General features: G+C 53.7%; 1 protein-coding gene across 9 annotated transcripts in view; it reads right to left on the reverse strand.

Moving 5' to 3' along the window:
* The window catches only part of TNS1 (tensin 1), a 208,245-nt gene that overhangs the window by 135,225 nt on the left and 48,861 nt on the right, over nucleotides 1-24,159 (reverse strand). The window contains exon 1 of one of the 9 annotated variants that reach the window (XM_070458627.1): nucleotides 8,070-8,111. The exons of the other annotated variants lie outside the window; for them this stretch is intronic. The gene's annotated coding sequence lies outside the window, so the exon portion shown is untranslated. Of the gene's footprint in view, nucleotides 1-8,069; nucleotides 8,112-24,159 lie in introns of those variants that run through there. 9 annotated transcript variants of the gene reach the window in all.

The raw sequence follows: 24,159 nt of genomic DNA on the forward strand, positions 1-24,159 counted from the left end.
ATTAAGTAAACTGAAGCCCTGGCAGGTTAGCTAAGTGGCTGGCAGTCACACAGCCTGCAGGAGGTGGTCTCAGGATTCAAACCCAGACAGTGCAGCCGCAGGGTATGTGGTCTTGACCCCCATGCCACTCCGCCCGAGGGACAGGACCTCACTTCGGGAAGTTAAAGCTCCTGAAATCCTTGCTCCCTCATCCGCACAGTCGCTGAGCACCCAGCCTCTGCAACACTCAACCTTCCTCTTGGCTCTGGACAGGCAGCCCATGTCCAGACACTCACCAGCCCATTGACGGTCAGATAGGACACCACTGCCTCCACCCTGACCAGGGGATGCCCTTGTTCATGAGTGAGCACCTACTGGGTAAATAACACCCCCTAAAGGAGTCTCTCTTGTATGACTCCTTAGAAATGGGAGCTGCCAACAGTCTACCCTCACTCCCACCTGCTGCAGTCTGTCCATCCATTCATGTAGAGCCGTGCCCATGCTCTCTTCTGGCCCGAAAGATCACCCAGGAAGGAGATCTCAGTGCCTCCCCAGCCTTCTGACCCCGGAGAGGAAGACAGCACGTGGGAAAGAAGCCTAGAGGCGTGAAGTGATTCAAGGGAGGGTTTCCCAGCCTGGGGACTCCAGGAGGCTGGCCTTGGGACCTGTCCCCGGTCTCCCTGGCCCAGTTTGGGCTTCTCAACTGCCCAAATCACCATCTCTTTGTGTTTCTTCTCTGTCAAAGCCCTCTGCCGCTTCCCTCTTTAACCTCTCCTAGTAAACCCCCCACAGCTGAACCCCAAGCAACACCTCCAGGCTCCCCTAAAGCCAGCCTTCCCCACACAAACCACTTTCTGTGGGCTTGGCCTGTGCCAGGCACTGAGCCTCACAAGCAGGCACTTCACAAGTACGATCTCATTTCATCCCCACCACAACTCTATGGGATTGCGCGTTAACCCCATTTTACAGGTGCAGATACTGTAAAGGCTCAGCCCGAGGTCAGACAGCTAGTAAGCAGCAGAGTTAGGAGGGACACCGAAGCCTGGCTCTGACACGCAGCTGGAGCCATTATTTCATCCATCATTACAGCATGCCCCTGTTCCTTTGTGCAGGCCTCCCCTCATACCCAAAGAAGCTTTTGTCCCTTTTCCTTCCTGCAGAACTCCTTCTCAACCTTCAAAACCCATCTCAAACGGCACCTCTTCTCCAAAGTTTTCTCCATTCTATCAGCTTGTGTGCACTCCTTCCTGCCTGATACCCCCTCTGCATGCTGCAGAGATCCTCCAGTGACTCCCCTTTGCTTCCTACTAGACCATGTCTCCCTGGCCTTTCCAGCCCCACACATATCCCTGGCACCCTGCCTGGCAGAGGGCTGACACCCAGAAAGTTTTAAGTGTGCCCAGCTGCACTCAGCTGTTGCCACACCGCCTTGGCCCCGAGTCCCGGGCACTGCCAGGGCCCAAGAAGCCAACCCTTAACCCCACACAGGCGTCTAGCGCCCCCTAGTCACAGTCACCACTCCAGTCCAGGTGCCCCCTGACTAGGGGCTGCTCCCCATGCTTCCCCCTTCCTGGCCTGGCGGCTCCTCTCTGCTCTACCAGCTCCGCTGTTTCTGGGAGTCTCAGCTGGTGATTAGGGCCCTAATCAGCAGGACTTCCTGCCAGCCACTGCCAGAGGTGGGGGCAGGGGTGGGGGGAGGGAAGCAAGGTCAATCCAAGGTGAAGTTCAAAGCCTGGGACCAGGGGAGGCTTCGGAAGGGACATGGACTCACAGACTCCTCCAGCGCAGCATCTCTCCAGCCCTCTTTCCTACAGACGAGGACACCGGGCCCAGCAAGGGAAGGGACTGCTCCCAAGTGCAGGAAGAGGCAGGTGGCTTGCTCTCCCACCACCCTCGGCCACAGGGACCCCAAGGCAGGAACCCTCCCTTACGTGTCCCTTGAAGCCCTCTGCCTGCCCCTGGGCAGTCCCACCCCAGCATCAAGCCCCATGCTGAACCCACAGGCTGCTCCCCGTAAAGGGTAGTCGGAGCCCAAGTGACTGCTCAGGTCTGATTGAGGTCAAAGGTCAAAGGTGAGCCCCTCCTCTAGATGAGCAATGGCCTAGAAATGGGACAGAAATGAGCAGGGGCTAAGACGGGGAAGCAAGATAGGGCCAGGCTGAACTCAGGAACTCTTCCCCAGCTGTCATCATCATCAGCCCAAGCCCATTCTTTCTTCAAAAAAAAATTGCTTAATGCTTTTTACAGCTGCAACTGGGCGGGCCAGGGGTCCGGAAACAGAGCTCACACCCCCCGACCTGGAACAACCTCAGCCTCCCTGGGTGGGAATCAGGACTAGGTGGAGGGTATATGTGGCAGGTCTTGAGAGCTGACCCTGACTAATGAGGAACATCAGGGGTGCCGGAAAGCAGGTGACCCCAAGAGAGGCCTGAGATGGAGAAAGAGCATGACCAGGAGCCTGCAACTGCCACCATGGGGTCAGAGCTGCCAGCTTCAAGGCAGACAGGAAGCGCTGGGCATGGTTCTCCCCCACCTCCTACCAACAGGGGACTGAACTAAGGCTACAGCGAGAGGGATGCAGGTTAGACTTCAGAGAGACCTAGAGGGCATAAGATGCAGCAACTTGCAGCATTATTGGGGGAATCCTACTTTTAAAATATAGATGCTATCCCTGTGCGTGTAGCCCATGGTTAAGGGGAGCCTGCTTGGAGACCAGGCCACATCCTTGCTGAGCCTGGGAGTCTCTGATTCGGTGACTCTCATCAACGAATGGGATGGGAGCCAAGAAGAGGAAACTGGGCTGGTTTATAATAACGCATCTTGTTTACAGTGATGGCAGCTTTCTCAGAGTCCTCCATAAACACAGCTCCCTGGGCAGAGAAAGCCTGGAGAGGCTCCCATATCTCCCACCTCCCCTCAGTCACACAGAGAGAGTTAGGCAGGGAAAGGAAATCTCTTCTCTAGGCTCTGAGGCTAGGACCCCTTGAGGGAAAACAATGCCACTATCTCCACTCTCTGGGCCCATAACGCTCCCTGTCTTAGGGCTGGAACAGCCACAACAGGAGAGAAAAAAGCCAACCCAGAGTTGGGCACCTAGAATACCACCACCAATAATAATAATAATCACTAATATTTATTGAGCACTTATTACATGCCAGGCACTGTTCAAAGTGTTTTCAAGAAACTAACTCATCTGATCCTCACAAACAAACCATGAAGCAGAAACTGTCATTAAAACTGGCAAGGGCATTATACTAAGTGAAATAAGTCAGACAGGGAAAGACAAATACTGTATGATGTCACTTATATGTGGAATCTAAAAAATGCAACGACCTCATGAATAGAACAAAAAAAGAAGCAGGCTCACAGATACAGAGAAGAAACTAGTGGTTACCAGTGTGTGTGTTTGGTGGGGGCAGGGGGCAGGTGGGAGGTGCTGGAGAATAAGTGCAGAGAAGTGGGAGTTACAAGCTATTGGGTGTAAGGTAAGCTACAAGGATGTATTGTACAACACGGAAAATAGCCAATATTTTATAATAACTGTACATGGAGTGTGACCTTTAAAAATCATATTAAAGAATAAACTTAAAATGTTCTAAGCTGTCTAAAACTGTCCCCTGAGCCCATCAGTCCATCAGTTCATGTTAAGCAGCACTCTGCCAGGTAGAGCAAGCATCACCAGGGAAGCGAAAGGCACAGGCTTGCCCTCAAGGAGCGTGTAATCCAGCCAGAAGACAGGTGAGCACAGAGGAAGCCTGCAAGGACTAGGAAACTGGGGAACCCCCATATTCTCTGCTGGAGAATGCCTAGGAAGTTCCCAGGGGACCTGACCTGGGACTGGGGCCCTTCCCCACAGTGGCAGACGGACAGGATTTGGCCCTCCTGTAGCACCTCGTGCCTCACCAGCTCCCGGGGACTCCGCCCTCCTGGGCCAGTCCCTATCTGCCTCCAGGAACACCCAGGCCCAAGCTACAGGCTTCCAGCCCTAAAAAGGCAGGGATTAGAGCGACCAGATGGACCCTGGAGGAGGCAGCACCAGGGGCTGGCTCGGGCAAGCTCCCACTCCACGGAGACCAACCACCCTCTCGGAGGGAAACCAAAGTGTGGAAGAGAAGGAAGATGGCCAAGGTCACCAACCTGGGTGAGAGAGCTGGCCAGGGACCCAGCTGCACCTTCTGAAGGCCTCCACCAGCCCCCCAGCCCGTCCCATGGGAAAGAGTTTCAGGCGACTGGAGATTAGGAAGGAGGTGAGGGCACGGGTGACCGTACATAATGGAGGGACACCCAGGGGGGCGGCATGAACCGCAAGGCTGGCAGCCCTGCCACCCCCACTACCCTCGTTCCAGCTCACTGGTACCCACACCTCTGCAAGCCTAATAGCTTTGAAAGCTAAGACCAGGGCCACGGGTCGGGGGGGACAGTACACAGGAAGTCCCCCCAGTCTCCCCAAACCACTCTCTCCCTCCTACAGCACCGCACTCATTTCTGATTTGCTTTTTTCTGAGTCTAGTAATTGGGAGGGCTTTCCTCTGCCCTGCTTCAACACTATCCCTCAACTGGGCCTCAGTTTCCCTTTCTGGAGTGAAAGAGACTAGGGGCCCCAGAAATAAGCCAAGAAGCCAGAGCAGCTGCACCTGAAACCCTTTGCCAGCCACCCCAGCTCCCAGCCTGAAATCTCCAGCCCCTCACCTCCTGCCCCTCCCATTGGTCCTAATCAGACCAGAGGAAGATGGTCCTAATTAAGCATCCTCATCAGGTCCCGAGGTGCTGAAGTCGTACATTAGCAAGGATTTCATCCTCAGTCAAAGCCAGGACCCTCCTCCTTCACTCTCCCACTAAGGAGAAAGGGGCTTCCCAGGTGGCTCAGGGATAAAGAATTCATCTGCCAATGCAGGAGACTCCAGTTCAATCCCTGGGTTGGGAAGATCCCCTGGAGAAGAAAATAGCAACCCACTGCAATACTTTTGCCTGGGAAATTCCACGGACAGAAACGCCTGGCGGACTACAGTCCATGGGGTCACAAAAAGACGAGACTGAGCACTCATGCACGCACTAAGGAGAAAAGGGTTCACGGGCCATCCAGAGAGGAGGGGCTGCAGAGAGAGGCAGGTCGGGACACCCAGTGTGGGTCCAGAGCCCAGCCCAGAAGCCCACCTTGACACTCCATCAGGGGACGCCCATGGTTTCCAGGGTTTGGTGCTCAAAAATCTTGAGCCCCACCCCCACCCCACCTCACCTCTCTGCTTTCAAGGACCTCCCTCCCCCTGCCACCCCCAACCTTGGAAAACAGGTCTAGAGAGGCTGGTGTTGGGGGAGAACGTGACCGGCTCCTCCCACACCCCAGAGAGGCCCTAGAACAACTCTCTTGGCTTGCACTTCCAGCTGTTAGTTACACAAACCACTTCTCGGTGCCCAGACAACCCCAAACCCATATTATTTTACAAACTCAGAAACTGAGGCTCAGAGAAGTACAACCCCTGTGTTTTTCACAAGATCTTGGCTCCACTGCCCACCAGCTCCAGGCAGGCTGGGGAGGCCCCTTTTTCCAGTGGAGGACAAACTGGACAGGAGCTCAAGCTACCCACCCTAGCACACTTCTCTCCCCCTCCACTGTCCCCAGTTAGCATCTCAGGGCAGGGAGTGGGCTCTAACTGCAGAGAGGCAGGGGGCCCCTCCATTCCACACCATGTCCTGAGCCCACAGGTCCGCTCTAACCCTTGTGGGATTAAACGGCAGGGCAAGGCAAGGAGCAGAACAAGAGGAATAGGAAGAAACCCAGAATCTTTGCAGGAAGCAGCTGGGGCAACGTGGTAGGCTGGTGAGCAATGGGTGTGAAGGCAGAGCATCAGGTCTGCTGTTCCCCAAACAGTGGCAGGGAGAAGGAGGACCCTGAGAGGTCCTGCCAGGGCCCACGCCCCAGGCCAGAGGCCACTGCCTTCCTGCTCCCTGACCCCAGGGTCAGAGAATTCCCCGACTCCAAGAATCCCAGGACCTCAGCATCCCCAGAGACCTTCAAGGTCATCCCTTCTAACCACATCCCAGCTCAGGAATCTGTTGTCCAGCCTCTGTCCGAACCCCTCCCTGGACGGGAAGCTCACTACCTTACAAGGCAGCCCTTTCTCCCACTGACCCGCTAGGCTTGTTAGGAAAGCCCCACGTTAAACAGACCTAAGCTTCCTTCACCAAACAAAAATTCATTCTGTCCCTTTGCTTCCTACTCTTACTTCAGTAAAACAGGACACTGAGAGTTCCCGAACTCCAAAGCTTCAGCCACAGTCCCTCGGCAATGAGAAGACGGTCACCAAACAGTAACCTCGTCTCTGAACTCCTCTGTTCCCCATATACCCCAGCCCCACTCCAGCCCCCTGTGTTCACAGTTCCGGAGCCCACAGCCCCCCTGTGGGAGACTCTGAACTGGGGCTTTGAGGGAAGTGAAGTGTGAAGTCTGCGAGGAGGGATTAGGAAGAAGGGCCAGGAGGGTTCAAGGCCAGGGGTCTGGAAGCAGAGGTTGGTGCCCAGGTTGCCTCCTCCGCCACCCAAGACTTCTCAGCTCCAGATCAAAGTCCTGGCTTCAGTCCTACTGGCCTGGCTGAGACCCTCCTAGGCTCTGGCCCACTGTCTCCACTCCTGGCCCTCAGCGGGACAGCAGCGTCAAGGCCAACCCTAAGCCACAATCCCAACGCTGATCCCACTGACAGCTCTCCCAGCCGGCTCCGCATCCAGAGTCAGGCCCAGGGCCTCCTTCCCCCAGCCCTAGGCCAGAGAGGTCGGGGCAGAGGGTGCCTTAAGATGAAGCAAGTTTTGAGGTCCTGGGGGTAAAGCCAAGGTGGGGGCGGCTGGAGTAGCTGCCCGCTGGCAGGGGTGGAAGCAACTTAAGGCCAAGCCTGACCACAATGGTTCCCACCCCACCCAGGCAGCTTCAGGAAAGGGCCCAGCAGAGACTCAAGGGTGCTCCCTCCCCACCTTCTCAAACACCTGGCCTGGCTGGGCCACACAGAAGGCACTCTGGGGCTCCCAGAAGAGAAATTCTTGTCCCGCAAAGGCTCTAGAACCCTCATCTCCAGCCACCTCTCTTAGCCTCACGCCACGGCCATCTGTCCTGCTCTGACCAAACCACCTCCTCCCCGACCCAGCATACATTCTGTCCCCTAACCCCGTCCCACCCCCCTGGAGGGAGACTGGCTTGAGAACACAGCATGTCACCCCTCGGTCACCACCCTCCCGGTTCCCTCTTCTAAGAGAGTAGCCAACCTAAAAACATCTGGGCAGGCAGTCCCGGCCCTGGTCCTGAATGAGGGGTGAGGAACAGACCCTGAAGTTAGCCCTGTTTGGATGCTCAGGCTTGGGAAGGGGTGGCACGCAGGGTCAGGGCCCAGAGAGAGCAGTGGGGATGGAGGGGGGTGCGGTTTGAAAGGCACCTGTGTGTGTCTGTTCATTAACCACCTGGATTAGCTATTTCTGCCCAGAGGGATGAGAAAGGATTGGGAGCTGCTGGTTGGGGGAGGGCGGTAGGGGGCATTCATGCCAGGCTGTGCCCATGGGCAAAGCGACCCGTGAGACTCAGGCCTGCCACCCCACTCCCAACCCCGCCCCGGGGAGATGAGATATGAGAGGAAGAAGAGCCCCAAGGGGCAAGAAGGTACCCAGTAACAGCTCCAGCCTCCGGCAGGGGAAGAAATGAAGAGAAAAAGCCGCCTGCGTCTGGGTCCTCTCCCCGCCGGAAAGCAGGCAGGGGAAGGGACCCTGGAGACTTGAATACCCTGACCTCCCGCCTGCCTCAGTCAGCAAGTCCTCCTCGCTAGTCCCTGCTGGCCTCGGTCTCAAGCAGCCACTGACACCAGCAACTTCTCCAGGAAACAAAACTCCTTCTGACCGGCAACCGCGCCCCAGACATCCCTGCCAGAAGCAGGCACTGACGGCGGCAGAGGACTGATACGATGGCCAGGACGGGCCACTGAGCCCGGAGGCTTGTGACCAGGCAGGACCGACTTCCCGCTCCCCTAATTTACACCCAGATCGGTGGTCCTGAGAGCATCAGTGCCGGCAGCCCGCCGCACACACACACAAACACGCGCACACCCCACGCTCACCTTTCCGGCAGAGGAGTCACTGGGCGGGATGGGTGTCTGGGCTCACAGGACGGGGCGGTGGGCAGTGATGGGGCTGCAGCTGTGGCTGGCAAGAAGCTGGTTGCCGAGAGGAGGGCGTGAGTGAGCCTTGTGTCCAGGCGGGGAGCGGGAGCAGCGAGCAGAGCTGGTCCCAGGGCCACTGCTGGGAGCAACTGAGCGAGGGCGCTGCTCGCCCGGCTCCCTCCCCCAGCGGAGGCGGGCGGGCTACCGGCGCACCGCCTCCTCCTTCCCCCTTCCCGGAGCCGGCCAGCAGTCCGCCCGCCGCCTCCTTTAACCCCTGAAGCACTCGGCCAGGACACTCGCGCCCAGCTCCCCGGCTCGGCCGGCTGGGAGTCAGGGCACGTATATACGTCTGGGGCAAGGGATGCCAAGAAGGGTGGCATGCCCCCTCCTTCAGCCAGGCGCAGCAGGCTCCCTGGGGACCTGCCGGGAGGGGCAGAGGGCTTTGGGGCAGAGGTGGGAAAAGGGGGCAAGATGCCAAGAAATCTAGAAACCCCACCCTCCACTCCCCCGTGGAAGAGACATAACGGCAGAGAAATGGCCCAAGAGCTACTGGGTGGATAAGGATGGTTGACGAGACAGTAATAATAATAGCAACTCCCAACTTTTGTAAACCGCCCTGCTTTATACTGTTTCCAACTCATTTTGTGACTGGAGACCTAGAATCTCACTTCTGAACCTATTTTTGTTTTTTTTCTTTGCCAAATGTGGGATAACAACCCTGGCTTTTTTCCCTCTGGGCTGAATTAGGACATTTGTGACTGTATATTCAAAAGTGATTTGCATTGAACTCCAGTTAGTGAAATGCATGCTTCAATTCTCTTTGAAAAATATTGAAAAAATAAGATGGATTGATGGAGGGAGAGACAGAAATGTGATAAAGCAAATATAACAAAGTGTCCATTACAGAATCAGTGAGTTCACCGTGTTATCCTTTCAACTTTTCTATATGCAAAAGATTTCTTACATTAAAAATATTAGGGGAATGGGACTTCCCTGGTGGTCCAGAGGTTAAGACTCTAGGCTTCCGCTGCAGGGGGCACAGGTTTGATCCCTGATTGGGGAACTAAGATCCCACATGCCCTGTGGCACAGCCAAAACAAAAAAATGGGGGGAAATGTGATTTGAAGCTTGGAGTACCACACAAATGACAAAAGAAACAGATAGGATTATCCCAAGGGGAAGGGAAAAGTCATTTGCCGCACACCTGTTTGTATGCCCGGCACTTAATGAATATTGTCTCTCACTTAAGTCTTTGAATCTCTCTTGTTATTTTAGCTGAAGAAAGTGACCTCCAAGCGGTTAGCTGACTTGTCCAAGACCACACAGGATGGTGCAGAGTGGGAACCCTGATCCCATGGGCTGGCTCCAAAGCCAAGCGCCCCACTACTCAGCCCCTCCAGAGATTCAAAGGCCCTCCTCTCGGCCATCTGGGCCACCTTCCTGTGAGGTCCTGGGCCAGCAGGCCAGTGACCTGCACCTCGGAGCCTCCTCAGGTTCCCCAGCTATCCAGGGAGTATGGATCGGAAGGTCTTCGAGATCTTTTCTGGCTCAGACGCTCAGTAGTTTTTTGAATCCAGCTAAACCCTTCCCCCGGCTTCAATTTTCCAAAGAGTAAAGTGATAGGGGAGGCCCGGGAGGAACAAACAGCCTTAGAAAGATTTGGTGCCATCTGGGGCCAGTGTCACAGAGATGGTCACCACACCTCTAATGTCCCCTTCACTGTCACCACCTGTGACAGTGAAGCCCAGGAAAATGGAGGCGGGCGAGAGAGGCACCTTCTGCTAGGGGAGGGCAGAGACAGACGAATCCTTGCATTCACCTCAGGTCTCCAGAGCAAGATGATCTCATTCCTTCCCAGATAGTATGAGTCTGGCCTCCCAGAGTCCCAAATTTCAGCATCTCAGTGCCTACCAGCCTTGACGGCAGCCTCAATCTAAGCACATGGGTACTAACCAGAGATGGGAAAGTCCTGGCCCCACAGAACATGACTCTGAGACGTTCTAGACGTTCCAGACGTGCCTCTGGCTTCAGGCCTCCCCAGGTCCCTGCCCAGCCTTCACTGGCCCTGACTCTGGGGCAAAGCTGTCTCCATATACCCTGGTCCTGCCTGAACCTCACACCCCCTGCAGACCAAGGGCTGCTCAGGAGCTTGGGCCAGCCCTGGTCAGGGGAGGGAAGGGAGAGGGGTCCGTGGCAGTCATCAAGGCTCTTCCAGAGGTGGATGGGGGTGTCTGCTTTAAAAGAGGAACCCTCCCCTGGTCAGAGAAGTGTCATCCTCCCCCATCGCCTCCTTCCAACCCACATCCACTATCATCCTGCTTGACATCAGATAGTACCTGGCTCCCCACCACCTACATACCCAGTCCCAGCTCTGCAGCAGGACATTAAGAACCTCTGCGATGCGGTCCTGCCCTTTGAACCTTACCATCACACCATTCAGGGCAGAGTTCAAAAGCCACATCCTCCATGGATTCTTCACCAATCATTTGGCAGGTACTGACCACTCCTCTGAATACCTAACACTCTTGCTCCTATACTAATGCTGGGACAGACACTTGCTAGGTGCACTCCCATATCTCCCAATCGTTGAGCAAAGATTTATTTGTCCTTTTCCTTTCCTTTCCAACTGTGTCCAGTGCTTAGCACAATGTTGACACCTCCAAGCAAGATTACTAGCATGGGTTGCCATTTCCTCCTCCAGAGGATCTTCCCCACCCAGGGATGGAACCTGAGTCTCTGTGTCTCTTGCATTGGCAGGCGGGTTCTTTTACCACTAGCGCCACTTGGGAGGCCCTTAGTAGATTTTCAATAAATGTGGAATAAATAATGGAAAAATGGAGAGATGGATGGGTGATGGATTAAAAATGGAATAAAAGGGTTCTTTTAAACACTTAATTCTGCACAAGGCTGTATCAAGATAAAGGTATGCAGTTTTTATCTTCAAAGTTATGACAGCAGACAGAAAACCTGACTATGCTAAGACATGGGAACCATCAGACTGATACGTGGACATGCCAGGAGCATCCCACCCTCCCCAGGTCTGCAGCAGATGCAGGGGGGCTCTGAGAAGCACCCTCCTCCAGTGGTGCTCGGAGCCCCACCATCATTCTCCCAACCCACCATCATTCCCTCTATCCCAGCCTTCCTCTTCCAGCACCTAGGTACAGAATCATGAATTCAGCAAGTCTCTAAAAACCACACAGAGAGGAAGTCAAGGAACTAGAGGTTTTCAAAGGAGAGCAGCCTTGCCCTGTATTTCCAAAAGCTGTCCCACAGCCGATCTCTCCCCGCCCCTGTCCCCCACCCCGCCACCCCACCCCCCCCACACACACACACACATGAGCCAGAACTGCTTTCCGAAGAAGTCTGCTCAGCCCTTCTCTCCCCACCCAGCTCCTCCTCCTCCGGGCTGGGGAAGACTCAGCATTCCCAGGGTTTCCCACCTCCCATTCCCCCGACCCCTCCCCCCTTCCTGAGCCAGCCCATGCCCCCTTTCCCTCCTCCCTCCTCCCGTCCCATCGCGCACATCTGGTTCCAGTTGTGGTTGGTCCATTCAGGGGCAGGCCTGGGGGGTTCTCATAAAACTGAATAATACCAGTGTTGGAGCCCAGTGCAGCTGGGGGAAGGGAGGGCAGGAGGCCGAAGGGAGTGGGAGGCAAAGAAGCAGCAGCAGAGAGGCAAGGAGACAAGAAGAACCAAGAAAGGCGCAGGGCAGTGCCTGGCATCCAACGCGCGTTCAATGGGTGCTTGTTAATGGCAGATTAGCGCTAGAGACACAGAGGGGAGAAAAGCCAGGAGGAGACAGGGGGACAAAGAGTAGGGACCCAGAGGGAAGAAGGAAAGGAGCTGGGGAGGGGCGGGGCGAGCCCATGGAGCCACAGAGAGGCCATTGAGAAGGGAGGGAAGAGGAACGGCCCATGTTGGGGCCAGGTGCTGAGTTAGACACTACCAGGCAGAGCGGAGGAGATGGGACAAAAATGGGGACAGAAGCACACAGAGAGACAGAGAAGAAAGAGCCAAGAGAAGGTCAAGGCCCAAGATTCTCTCAGCCTCTCAGCCCCCCAGGAGGTGGTGGGGTGGGAGTGAGGGGGCTGTCGATCCAGAGCTGATCTCACTTGCTCCTTCATTTCACTTTCATCACTGTTTAAATGCCTACCCTGCACCAAACCTTTCCCTTGCGTTCATCCACACAGACCCCCATCAAAACCTGGGAAGTGATTGTGATTCTTATCCCACAATTAGAGATGGGCTCAGAGCAGTTAAATGAGTCACCCAACATTACAGGGCAGCTGATGAAGGAGAAGGAATCTGGATCCAGGTCTTCCAGCTCAAGAAGGCTCGGTCCTCACAAAGCACAACCAGGCATTCGGGGTCCCAGTGCTCCCCCTGGAGGGCACCATGTCACTGGAGCCCCCATTCTTGAGAGGCCAGATTCCCAGCCTCTTACAGCACTAAGGGGAAGCTGTTCCATCCTGGGCTAAGAGTTAAGAACAAACACCCAGCAGGGAGGGATTGGCTTCTAAAATCTTCCTAGGGTGGGGGCAGGGGAGTGGCCTGCAGGGGGAGTTGCTGGAGCCAACCCCTCCAGCGCCCTTGGACCCCACTCTCCTCCTCCTTCTCCACCACAGAGAAGACAGGGCCACATGCCTGGACCCCAAAGGAAGAGGTCCTGGGTCTCAGAACCCTGCTGGGTCCAACACACAGCTGGCTGGAAGCCAGACCCCGGGGGACTGCCCTCGGCATGTCTGTCTGTGCATTTGGGTGGCAGCCTCCCGCTTCTGACCACACCACCCCACTGCAGCTGGGGATGAGTTGAGGCTGTCCTCCAGAATGCTTTCATCCCAGGGCCAACCCTGGGACCCCTTACAAGGGCACCCTCCAAAGCTGACTCCAGGAGCCACACCCTGCCCTGTTGCCCCACAGAGCCCCTTCTCCATCGTTTCCTTCCTGAACCGGGCTTTGCAGCTCGGGTCACTGGTTGTTTCCTTTCCTATTTGTCATCCTTAACACTCAGACCAGACCGAAGCCGAAGCCGGAGAGGGGTGCCCCCTCCTCGCTGCACTCCCCTATTTGCATCTCATTTGCATGCATTCCCAGCCCTGCCTCAGGCCCTCTGCCACACAGGGCCCCCCCAGGGAAGGAGAAATGCCGAAGGAGAAATGCTATGTGTTAGTCACTCAGTTGTGTCTGACTCTCTGTGACCTCAAGGACTGCAGCCCACCAAGCTCCTCTGTTCATGAAATTCTCCAGGCAAGAATACTGGAGTGGGTTGCCATGCCTTTCTCCAGGGGATCTTCCTGACCCAGGGATCAAACCCAGGTCTCCCACATTGCAGGCAGACACTTTAACCTCTGAGCCACCAGGGGAAATGGATGAGGGAGAAGAAGCAACAGGCCTTCCACATTCTGGATTCCTTCTCTCAGATTTGCACCACAGTCTGAGGATGGAGGATCAGGAGGGCAGGGGAAGCCTGGGGAAAACATCTGCCAACAGTGGGTGCCCAGGACACCCGCTGGCAGCCCCTCCCTCCCTGGAGCCTGCCTCAGTTTCCAGCCAGGAGAGGCAGTGGGAGTCAGTTCCAGCCCTGCTCAGCCACCAATGGCTTCGGGACCAAAGGTCACTCCTAGTCCCTCTCGGCTTTCATCTCCTTATCGGATAACCTCAGGTCCCTTGGAAGTTTCTAGGCAGATGTTGATCCCTGGCTGCCGGTGTCAGTGGACAGCACACAAATCGCTATCTCCCCTGAGAAGTGCGATTTTAAAGCATGAAGAACTCTGAGATTCAGATGCCTCCAGGCAGCATTCCTCTTAGCCCTCCCCCAGTGATGATTACTGGCTCAGCCTGAATCCTTTCAGAGACCCACATCCCTCCCCAACAGAGCCACATCCACCACCAGAACTCCATTATTATAAGGTTCCTGGACTGGACGGTGGGGGAATCCCCTAACCTGAATTATCTGTATCTCAGGAAGGTGTTGGCAGGATTCATGTTGAAATACTTAGAGAAAAGATAGAAAGTCGAGTGGATTCCTAGCCAGCAAGCCAAGGAGTGTTGATTAATAGATCAATGTCAACTTCCGGACTTGCCAAAGGGCTCTGTCCTCTGCCCTGGCTTGTCCGAAATACTTATCAGTAACTAAGGTGAAGACTCCGAATGGAGGCTACCGCGCACACGAAGAAAACAAAATGCAAAAAGAAAAGCTAAGGTATCCAACTGAAGTGCAAAACTGACTATAAAAAAGGCTGAAATTAGCAAGGAAACATTTCTCTTGCAGTGAAGTCCTGAACTAAGATTCAAAGGTCATTTTTTTCAAACACTGAATTAATCAATCATGTAGGAAAAGGTCTAAGATTTGGTGAAAACAAATTCAGTTCATATGGCAGAAGGATATGGCTGACCCTAGAACTTTTGCAACTTTTGGTTGCCTGAAGAAAGGTATGGAATCAAAATTAAAGGAAGGGAAAGTTCCATTCTACTCCACACAGCTTAGACATCATCAGAAATGTCAAGTTCTCTTCTACACGCTATAAACCAAAGAGTACCCAGAGGAGGACAACAGTACACACTCAGCAAATATTTCTTTTTAAAAAAGCACAAGAAAAGTTAATGAAATTGGGCCCCATTTTTATTTCAGATGATAAAGAAAGGATACAACATTCATCATCAAATACTTGAAAAACTGTCTTAGGAAGGTGAGCCAGAGCAAATTCCACTGCCCATGTACACCTCCCTTTGTCTTTCTGCCCCTCCATCTGTGAATTCCTTGAGCCTGGGACCACTTCCCACTCATCTCTGAATGTCCAAGAGGCGGAAACAGCCAGAACTGAGCAGTTGCTAAGGACAGGATAGCATCCTGACAAGGCCAGGCCTGTGGGTGCCAATCAGCAGAGTAAGCGCTGGCCCCAGCATGAGAAGGGACCTCTAGCCAAGCCGGCTGCCAGGCAGGAAGAGGCAAGGAGCCGGGCTAGTGGCTGAACCTCCAGCTTGGACCTGCTATCCCAGGCCGGCTCGCTGGTCAACTAGCCTCCTACTCCCTAAAGCTGCCTCGTTGCCTGCCCAGTAGCTCTGTGGGGGACGGGCCCTAGCTGGCCACCTTTGCCCAAAGTCTGAAGCCCTGCAGCGGCCCACTTCCTGCCAAAGGTTGGGTTCCTCTCCCTCCTCTCTCTTATCACCAGCATGGTGTTAGCCCACGCCTCACCCCTCAGGGCATCTACTTCCCTCCCCCGAAACACCCCACCCCCCTCAAGGTGCCCCTCATCTCATCATTCCTTCTCCATAACATCTAAACTCATGTCTGCAGGGTTCCTCTTATGACTCTCTCCTTGCCCTGGGCCCCCTGGCAATGAGCTGCTGAAAATTTCAACCCTTTTCCTACTCGCATGCTCTCCCCAGGTTTTTTTTAATTACATAGTACTTTTAGGGTTGGACAGAATTGGAGACTTCCTTCCTGAGAACTGAGGTTCCTATAGAAAATAATAATCCCTACAGATAATAATCACCATTTAAGCTCCACCTTAAAATGAACTGATGTCCTTCCCTGGGTATGAGAATCAGAGAAATCTGGCCCCCTCCTACCGAGGCTCCGGAGTGGAGAGAGTGTCCAGGCTTTGGAGTTACACAAGCCTGGCTAACCACTCACTGGCTGCATGATCTCAGGCAAGTCACTTAACCACTTAAGGCACTGTTGAGTGCAGAGTCTGGCCTGAGCAGCATTCTCCCCCTGCCCCCACCCCGGTATGGTTATGCTCTCCCCAAATACTACTCCATTAGAGAAGCCATCACCACCCCCACCCAGAAGCAAGATTCATCTCTTCTTCCCATAAAATTCTTTGGTCCCATTTAATAAATGCTCAAAATTTATTGTGCTTTCCATGTTCTTAGAGCTTTGTGAGTATTAACTCGCTTTAATCCTCTTAACAACCCTAGGGGTATTGACCATTATTAATCCCATTTTATAGACGACGAAACTGAAGTTCACAGACATCAGCTATAACTGCGATTACTCTTCTAGCTGAAGCAGCAGCATCAAGCGGGCAGGGACCTCAAGGCCTTTTGAGTCGAGACATCCTGTCCAACGCAGGGCTCCCCCTATGCCTGGCGTACCCCCAGACTCTGTTTGCACACCCCCGGCCCTCAGCTCCTCCCATACACAAGGCAGCTCCCACGGCTGAGAGGCAGCCCGCTACCCGACGCTTGGTTTTGCTTCAGAGAACAAACCTCAGAGCTTAAGTCCTAGGTGGCACTAGTGGTAAAGAACCCGCCTGCCAATGCAGGAGATGTAAGAGACTGGGGTTCGATCCCTGGGTCGGGAAGACCGCTTGGAGAAGGGCATGGCAACTCACTCCAGTATTCTTGTCCGGAGAGTCCCATGGACAGAGGAGCCTAATGGGATACAGTCTATAGGGTCGCACAGAGTCAGACACGACTGAAGCGACTTAGCATCACACACACACACACACACACAATCACTCACAATCTCCCAAAATAGTCACTTCCTAAGCTGGACATTCCCAACTCTTTCAGTTTCTGGATCTTTCCACTTTCTAGGTGTTCAGCTATTTCTCTGCCTCTGATCCTTTTCCAGCTGCCCTTCATTCATTTGTTCATTCATTCATTCACCCATCCAGCCGACAACTGTTTTGTGAGCACTGCAGGGTGTACAGGTGCAAAGCCGGGTAGAAGGCCTGCTCTCAGCGTCTGGAGGAGGAGAGACACGGAACAAGCAAAAGCACAGACACAGGTGTGCACAGTGACAAGAGCGAAAAGAACAGGATGCCAGCGGGAGGGACCATATCCCTCCCAACGGCTGGTGTGCTCTCCACCCATTCCAGGCCCGTCCATGCAGGAGCACGTTCACTCTGCACCACAGCCCTGGGAGCGGGTGTAATCCCTGCCTGCTCTGAACAGCGCAGGAAGCTCAAGAGGTGAAGAGGTGAAGTCACTTGCCCAAAGTCAATCATGATAAGACGGCAAAGCAGAGATGATGCCATCTTATCTCCAGAGGTTCAGAGAAGGTTCCTTAAGATCCATTCCCAAACTACTAACCCCCCGGCCACACACACATCCCAGCAGCAGCTGACCATGAAGAAGACAGTGGGCCAGTCCTGGCATGTCCCAGACCCCACGTTGAACCCGAGTGCAACACTGGCTTCACCAAGATGGCAGTCACCCTAACCCCAGGCCCTCTGCTTTTCTCCCACTTGATGTCACCTTCACACCTTTGACCTTTACCCTGGCTGGCTTCAAGGTGGCTGGAAGGACTGTCCAAAAGGACATGAAGAGGTCCAGTCGCCAGCCCCTCTTGCATGAGACATGGCCCCTGGTCTCACCGGTGGCATCAAGAGGGAGCTAGAAGGACTCCAACGTCTGGGTAACAATCCCCCCAGGCTCTCCCCAAAGATACCCAATCAGGACTCACAAAACATGGGTGAGAATCTAGAGCTGACCTGAAAAATCCTGGGGCTTCCCAGGTGGCGCTAGCGGTAAAGAATCTGCCTGCAATGAAGGAGATGCAAGAGACACAGGTTCGATCCCTGGGTGGAGGAGATCCCCTGGAGGAGGGCATGGCAACCCACTCCAATACTCTTGCCTGGAGAATCCCATGGACAGAGGAGCCTGGTGGGCTACAGTCCATAGGGTTGCACAGAGTCGGACACAACTGAAGTGACTCAGCACGCACACACGCAGTGACCAATCCTCTCCTTGCAGTGATGTGGGAACTGAAACTTAGAAAGGACAAGTAGGGAATCCAATGTCACCACAGGGTCAATGGACTTGAATAGAGAACCAGGCATCCAGCTCCCAGCCCACCCCCCAGGAGAGCCAGTGCCACCCCAGCCAAACGAGAACAGCAGCAGGAGCCCGTCCACTTAACCATGAGAAGGGAAAGAGCAACTCGGGCCCTTGGGGTGGTGAGGGACCCACAGGGCCTGGATAAAGGATGCTTGGGATCCAGGTGCAGCAGGGCCCTGCTCCCCACAAGACAGAGAGAGCAAAAGCAGGGGTGGGAAGGCGGAGCAGGACAAGGGGCAACAGCCGGAAGCCCTCCCCATGGGTGCTTCTCCCCAGGGACCCCACGGGTGACTGTTTTCCTAGGAACATTGTGTTCAGGCTGTGAGTCTTGGCTCAAGCACCCTACCCTGGCAGATCTCCAGCTGCCTGTTTAATAATGTACAGCCAACGGGCCATTAACAGCAGATTCCAAAAGAAAAAAGTTCGATGGTTGTTTTTGTTGTTGGTGGTTTTTTTTTCTTCTTCCGGGTAGTTGGTGGTGGTTATGAAAAACAAGTCTTCTCTGGCTGGCGTCCAGGGCAATCGCAACCGACCAGGCTCAGGGATCCTGGCAGATCCCACCCACCTCTGCCCACCAGTGCCCCACCATGCTGCAGCGTCAGGGTGCCCACTCCCACTTCCACACTCCTGGCAACACTCTGGGCATCCTACCCCAGGGGGGCAGCCGTCCTGGCACCTGGGAGTTCCAGGGAGGCCTAGGAGGGCCAAGGGAGAGGATGTGGGAGGTGCTGGCAGGGCAGAGGGGTGGGGCAGGTGGGGGGCCGAGCTTTCCACGGGCCCAGCGCTTCCTAGGAATTCCACTCCTGTCTGGCCAGAGCAGGGGGTGGAAGGTGGGGCCAGGGTAGCTCAACCAGGTGCGAGGACCTCAGTTCACAGCCAAACGGCCAGCTCTTCTGCACAGGACTGGATCAGCCAGGGAGCAAAAATCCTGGGGCCTGCCCCCACAGACTCCCATTTCTTTCCATCCGAGAGTCAGTATTTTTTTTTTTAATGAAACAAAGATGAATGTTTTTAACGATAAAACGTACAATTCACAAAGAAGATAGATATCATAAACCATTAGACACCTAACAACCAAGAAACAAAGGTACATAAAGCAAAAATCAGAAGCAATGTCAGAGAAAAGAAAAAAAAAAATCATAATCATAGTGATATCCAAGAGTCAGGATTTGTAGTAGGATCTGGGGAGTTCAGAAGCAAAGACTTATTGGAGGGCAGTTGGAACAGAGGGTGGACCCCTCGTCCTGTAAGAAGCTGCGTGGTGAGCAGAAACAACCTGGGCTGCCTGCAGCAGCTGGCCTGGGTGAGAAAACCCTCCAGACTCTCCTGACTGCTCCATCCTGGCAAGGCGCTTCCAACCCAGAAACACCAGCAAGGCAGAAAGAGCCTCGGTAGCCTTTCTTGGTAGAATGAGCTGCTAGGATCCAAGGGGTTGTGTCTTTATGGCTCTGCCGGTCTTCCTGGTGACCTTGGGCCAGTCTCGTGCCCACTCTAGGCCTCCCTCTCATGGTCTGCCATGGGTGAGATGAGCTGGGGGTCCCACATTCTGCCTGAAAGTCCTGGCCAGAGAAGAACTGTCAAGCCAGATGCTGGGCAGACAGGGAGATGCACAGTCATCATGATGATGGTGATAATGTTATCATTTATCAAGCTTTTATTGATTGATTGATTATTATTTTATTATTTATTTATCAAGCATTTATTGATAAATGTTATCATTTATCAAGTGGGTACCACGCACTGCTTTTTTTATTCTCCCAGTAACTCTACTGGTCAGGTTACTATTATCACCAACATACAGATGAGGAAACTGTGGCTTGAAGAGGTTAAGTCACTTGCCCAAGTTCACGAGGCTAGTGAATGATAGAGGCAGGACTTGGACTCAGGCCAGTTGACCTCAGGGCTCTTTACCACTCTGCCACAGAGAGTCTAGCCTAGGGGAGTGGCCCAGACCTCAGGTGCTGAGAGCCCCAGCAGCCCCTCCTGCCTGCCCTGCACGCCTGCCTGCTGTCCTGCCTCCCCCATCCAGTCTCCCGGCATCTCCCCACACCCTGGTGGGGTCCAGTCTCCAGCCTCTGCCCTTTACATCCCTTCTGCTTCCTAGGCCTCCTCGGGAGAGCTTCCTGCTTCCGCCAGGTAGGAACACACACAGACATAGACATGTAACCACACACACTCACACATTCATTCACACACACACTCATGCACACGTATCCACACTGCACACAAATGTGCACTTAAACCCATGTGCACACACACAGGCATGCACACATCACTGCAGATAGTCACGCACACTCTTTACACATGCACTTCCAAACTTAAAGGCCCCCAAAGATCCACCCTGACACGCACATTTGCACCCACACAGGCACGTGCCTTACACTGGTACATACAGATCCACACACACACACACACGGGCACACACGAGCTCCAGCACGGGGGGTTTGGTGCAGACACCAGAGGGCTGTCTGGGCAGGCAGAGCCGGACAGGTGTCTGCCACGCCACCAGGGTGATTATTCCAAAGGCGAGAAGGCTGCCGGCTAATAATACCGCAGAACATTCCTGGCCAGAGATAAGCAGCCCCAAGCATCCCCGGCACGTTCCAGCCTCGGTGTCTCACCCCTCTGGATTCCACCCACCCGCAGCGCCGTGCTGGAGGAGCCCAAGAAGCCGGCGCCACCAGTACAGACAGACGCCTTGGCCAGGGGCCTGGCACTCTCCCTTCTCCAGGGACCCCTCGGAGACACCCACCCCACACAGGCAAGAGAGGAGGGCTTCATGCATCCTGAGAAGTGAGCTGAATTACAGGTCATCCTCCCCGAATTCCAGTCCCTCTAAGCTGAACAAACGCACCCCACACACTTCCAGGACTGACAGTACCCAACCGGGGCCCCCCCACTGCCAAGGGGTGTCCAGGGCACCTCATCTCACCCCATCCTATCCACCACTTAATGACATCAGTGATATTGCTGATATTTTGCTGATGAAGTGAGCCAGGTTCACTGAGCTCCCATAGCTAGGAAGGAAGAGACCCAGAATTTGAACCCAGGTCTTCTGACTCCTAAGCCAGGGCTCTTCCTAGGACCTCAAACAACCATCCGTCCTGGCTGAGTCTTAAGTCACATATTTTCAGGGATCGTTTTTCTCAGAGAAAAGACTCGTTCATTACAGGCTCAGGAAGAAGGCACTCTCAGTAACACATACAGGAGGGCAACACCCCCACAAAGGTGTCCAGTGTCGGGGGCTATTCTGGGCATCTGTAGCTGCCTTGGAACAGGAAGACAGATGGGTGTCCATCAGTCGGATAGACGACAGGAGGACAGGAGTCCTACAAACCCCCAAGTCACAGAGAGTTTTGGAAGAAACTTGGGAGATAAATGGACCCCCTGGGCGTGGAGTCAAAAGGGAGGGGTCATTGGTTTTTTAGGGCTGGGGTTCTGTACAAAAGGTTACAGGGCATCAAGACTCAGGCTGGGGACGAAGGCAGGACCCTGAGGATGACATGTATCTACAGAGTCCTGAGGGGCACAGCAGAAAGGAGAGGGTGACGGATACAGAGAGAAAAGTCAGACAGGAAAGAGACAGAAGAAAGATAGAAATACATGGAGGTGGAACCTGAGATCCCCAGAGGAAAGACGCAGCAGAAGGAGAATACGAGACGTGACCATACACAGGGGCGAGAAGCTGGAACGTTCTGTCGGGCCTTGGAGATGTCAGGCAGCCCTCTCTTCAGTCTCCCTCTGCCCTGGATGCTCGAGGCTGCAGTTCTAAAGCCTGGGTGCACACACGTGCACACACTCACAATCACGTGTGTGCACACAAGCACATGCCTGAACCCCAAACGTCCCTCTTGCCCACTCGGTCAGGAGGTAAAGCGTTGCTCTGAGCACTTGTCACAGGAGAGCACTGAGACCCAGGGAAGGGTTGCAGTATCCCCCAAGGTGCCCAGAATCAGGCGAAGAAATCTGGAAAGAGGACCCCAGTACCCCCATCCCCCCAAGATTCCCAGGAGGCAAAGGGCTGAGGCATGAGACCTCGGAAGCAAAGGCGGGAGAGGAAAGACACAGTCCCCGGGGATGCTGGGGCATGACTTTCCCAGCCCCAGGGAGATGGGATCAGAGGAGCAGAGCGGCACCAAGCTTGAGACCAGGCTCCGAGAGGGCAGGACCTTGGCTGGCAATGAAAGCAAGAGGGCAGGGGTCCAGGGGGTGGGACCACGATGGGGAGCACGGCCGAAAGCAGGGGCGTGTTCCCACAAGGCTTTGGCCAGCCCCAGGCCAGCCGCCCAGTAAGGCTTCCCAGAGCTGCCTGACCCTCACGGCCAGCCCCTTCAGCACTGCCCACTGGCCCCCACTCCAAGCAAGCCAGGCTACCATGGACATCTCAGGAACACAGTATTCATCAGGTGGGGCGTCAACAAAGATGGGCACGTGGGCTCCTCCCTGTCCACCAAGCCCGCCCTCCATCAACTTCACCCAAGAAGCACCCACTGTCTCTCCTCCTGAGCCCCCTCCTTCCTGGGCACAGGGCAGCAGGTCGGCCAGGCCAACGCCAGGGAACAGAAACTGGGACCAGGAGAAATAAATACCAGACTCCTGATTTCATGGCCAGCTGGACAGAGACCCCCACTTAAGAGTTTGCAAGGACACCTACACTGGAGAAAAAGGAATGAGAGAGGTGATGGATATAAACTACAGAATAGGGACCGATCAGAAAAAGGGATCCCGTATCAGCAGGTGATTAGTGAAGAGACACAGGCAACGATACACGTAGACACACGATTATTATGGAAATAGAGAGACTAGAGCACAGTTTTCAAACCAACCAACCAAAACAAGACATTTTTGAGATAATCAGGGAAAACTGCATGCAGACGAGGTACTAGCTGCTTTTAGGAAAATGTTATTAATTATGTTGACAGTGATAATGGTATTATGGTAACGTTAAAATTAAAAGTCCTTATCTGTTAATGATATGGACTGAAATATTTACAGTGAAATGATATAATGTCTGGGATTTGCTTTAAAAAAAACCCACTCCAGCAAAAAAAGAAAAAGAAAAGAAAGTGAAGAGGGACAAATGAATCAAAAATAGCAAGAAACACAATTTTTGAAGCAGGAGTATGGGTACTATTATATAGTAGTATTCTCCCTACTTTTATAGATGTTTCAAAGCTCCCATAATAAAGAACTGACCAAAAAAAAAAAATATATATATATATATATATGGTGGCTCAGTTGGTAAAAAATCTGCCTGCAATACAGGAGACTGCCTGCAGGAGACCTGGGTTCAATCCCTGGGTCAGGAAGATCCCCTGGAGGAGGAAACGGCAACCCACTCCAGTATTCTTGCCTAGGAAATCCCATGGACAGAGAAACCTAGCAGGCAATAATCTATGGGGTCGCAAGAGTCAGACATGACTTAGTTACTAAAGCACCACATATAAGGGTGAGAGAAGTTTACCTGATCCAGAACTCCTAAGATGTAGTATTCTAGCTGATTTTTCTTGGAAACCTGGTTCAACAATGGTATTTTAATTTTTTAGTTTAATTTACCAAGAAACTAAAACAGATAATCATAGATTAAGCCCAGTCTTAGAATGAGTAAAAGGTTAAAAAAACAAGTCAGTTTTTAAAAAATGATGCTATAGTGTAGGAGTGTAGGACGGTGATGACTAATATGGTAAAAGAGGAAAGGAGAGAGAGCACCAAATCCTAACCACTAGACCACCAGGGAGCATCTAAAGATGAAAGGAGACCAAGCCTGACAGTGGTTGGGAAACCAAGGAGCTCACCCACTGCATGGGAAGCTGATAACTGTCCCACTGCGAGCGTCATTTGCTGTCTGCTCAAGCTCTTGCCTGCACCCTATCTACAGGGATGCAGCTACACCAGAGACATCGACCACAGAGGATTGAGTGGGCTGCTGCTGGGGATCCCTGTTGATGTAGCTGGTGATAGACAGCGGATGACTGCTTGTTTACCAAGGGCAGCTCAGGCCTGGCTCTAAATTTCTAGAATCTCCAACCTCTAGACCATCCTTGGATGTTCACAATATCTTGCCTGTTTACAGATGGGAAAACTGTGACTCAGAAAAAACAGGCCCCAAGGTCACTGGACAGTAAAGCCTGGATTTGAACCCACATCCCTCTGACACTCAAGGCTGCTAGGTGAACCTCAAAGGCAAGCAGATAACCAACCCAGCAGGAGTCTAAAGCCCTGCCAAGAGCTGGAGCAATGAAAGAGTCGGAAAGGA

The sequence above is a fragment of the Odocoileus virginianus genome, chromosome 30, assembly GCF_023699985.2.
Source record: "Odocoileus virginianus isolate 20LAN1187 ecotype Illinois chromosome 30, Ovbor_1.2, whole genome shotgun sequence".
NCBI classification, from domain to species: domain Eukaryota; kingdom Metazoa; phylum Chordata; class Mammalia; order Artiodactyla; family Cervidae; genus Odocoileus; species Odocoileus virginianus.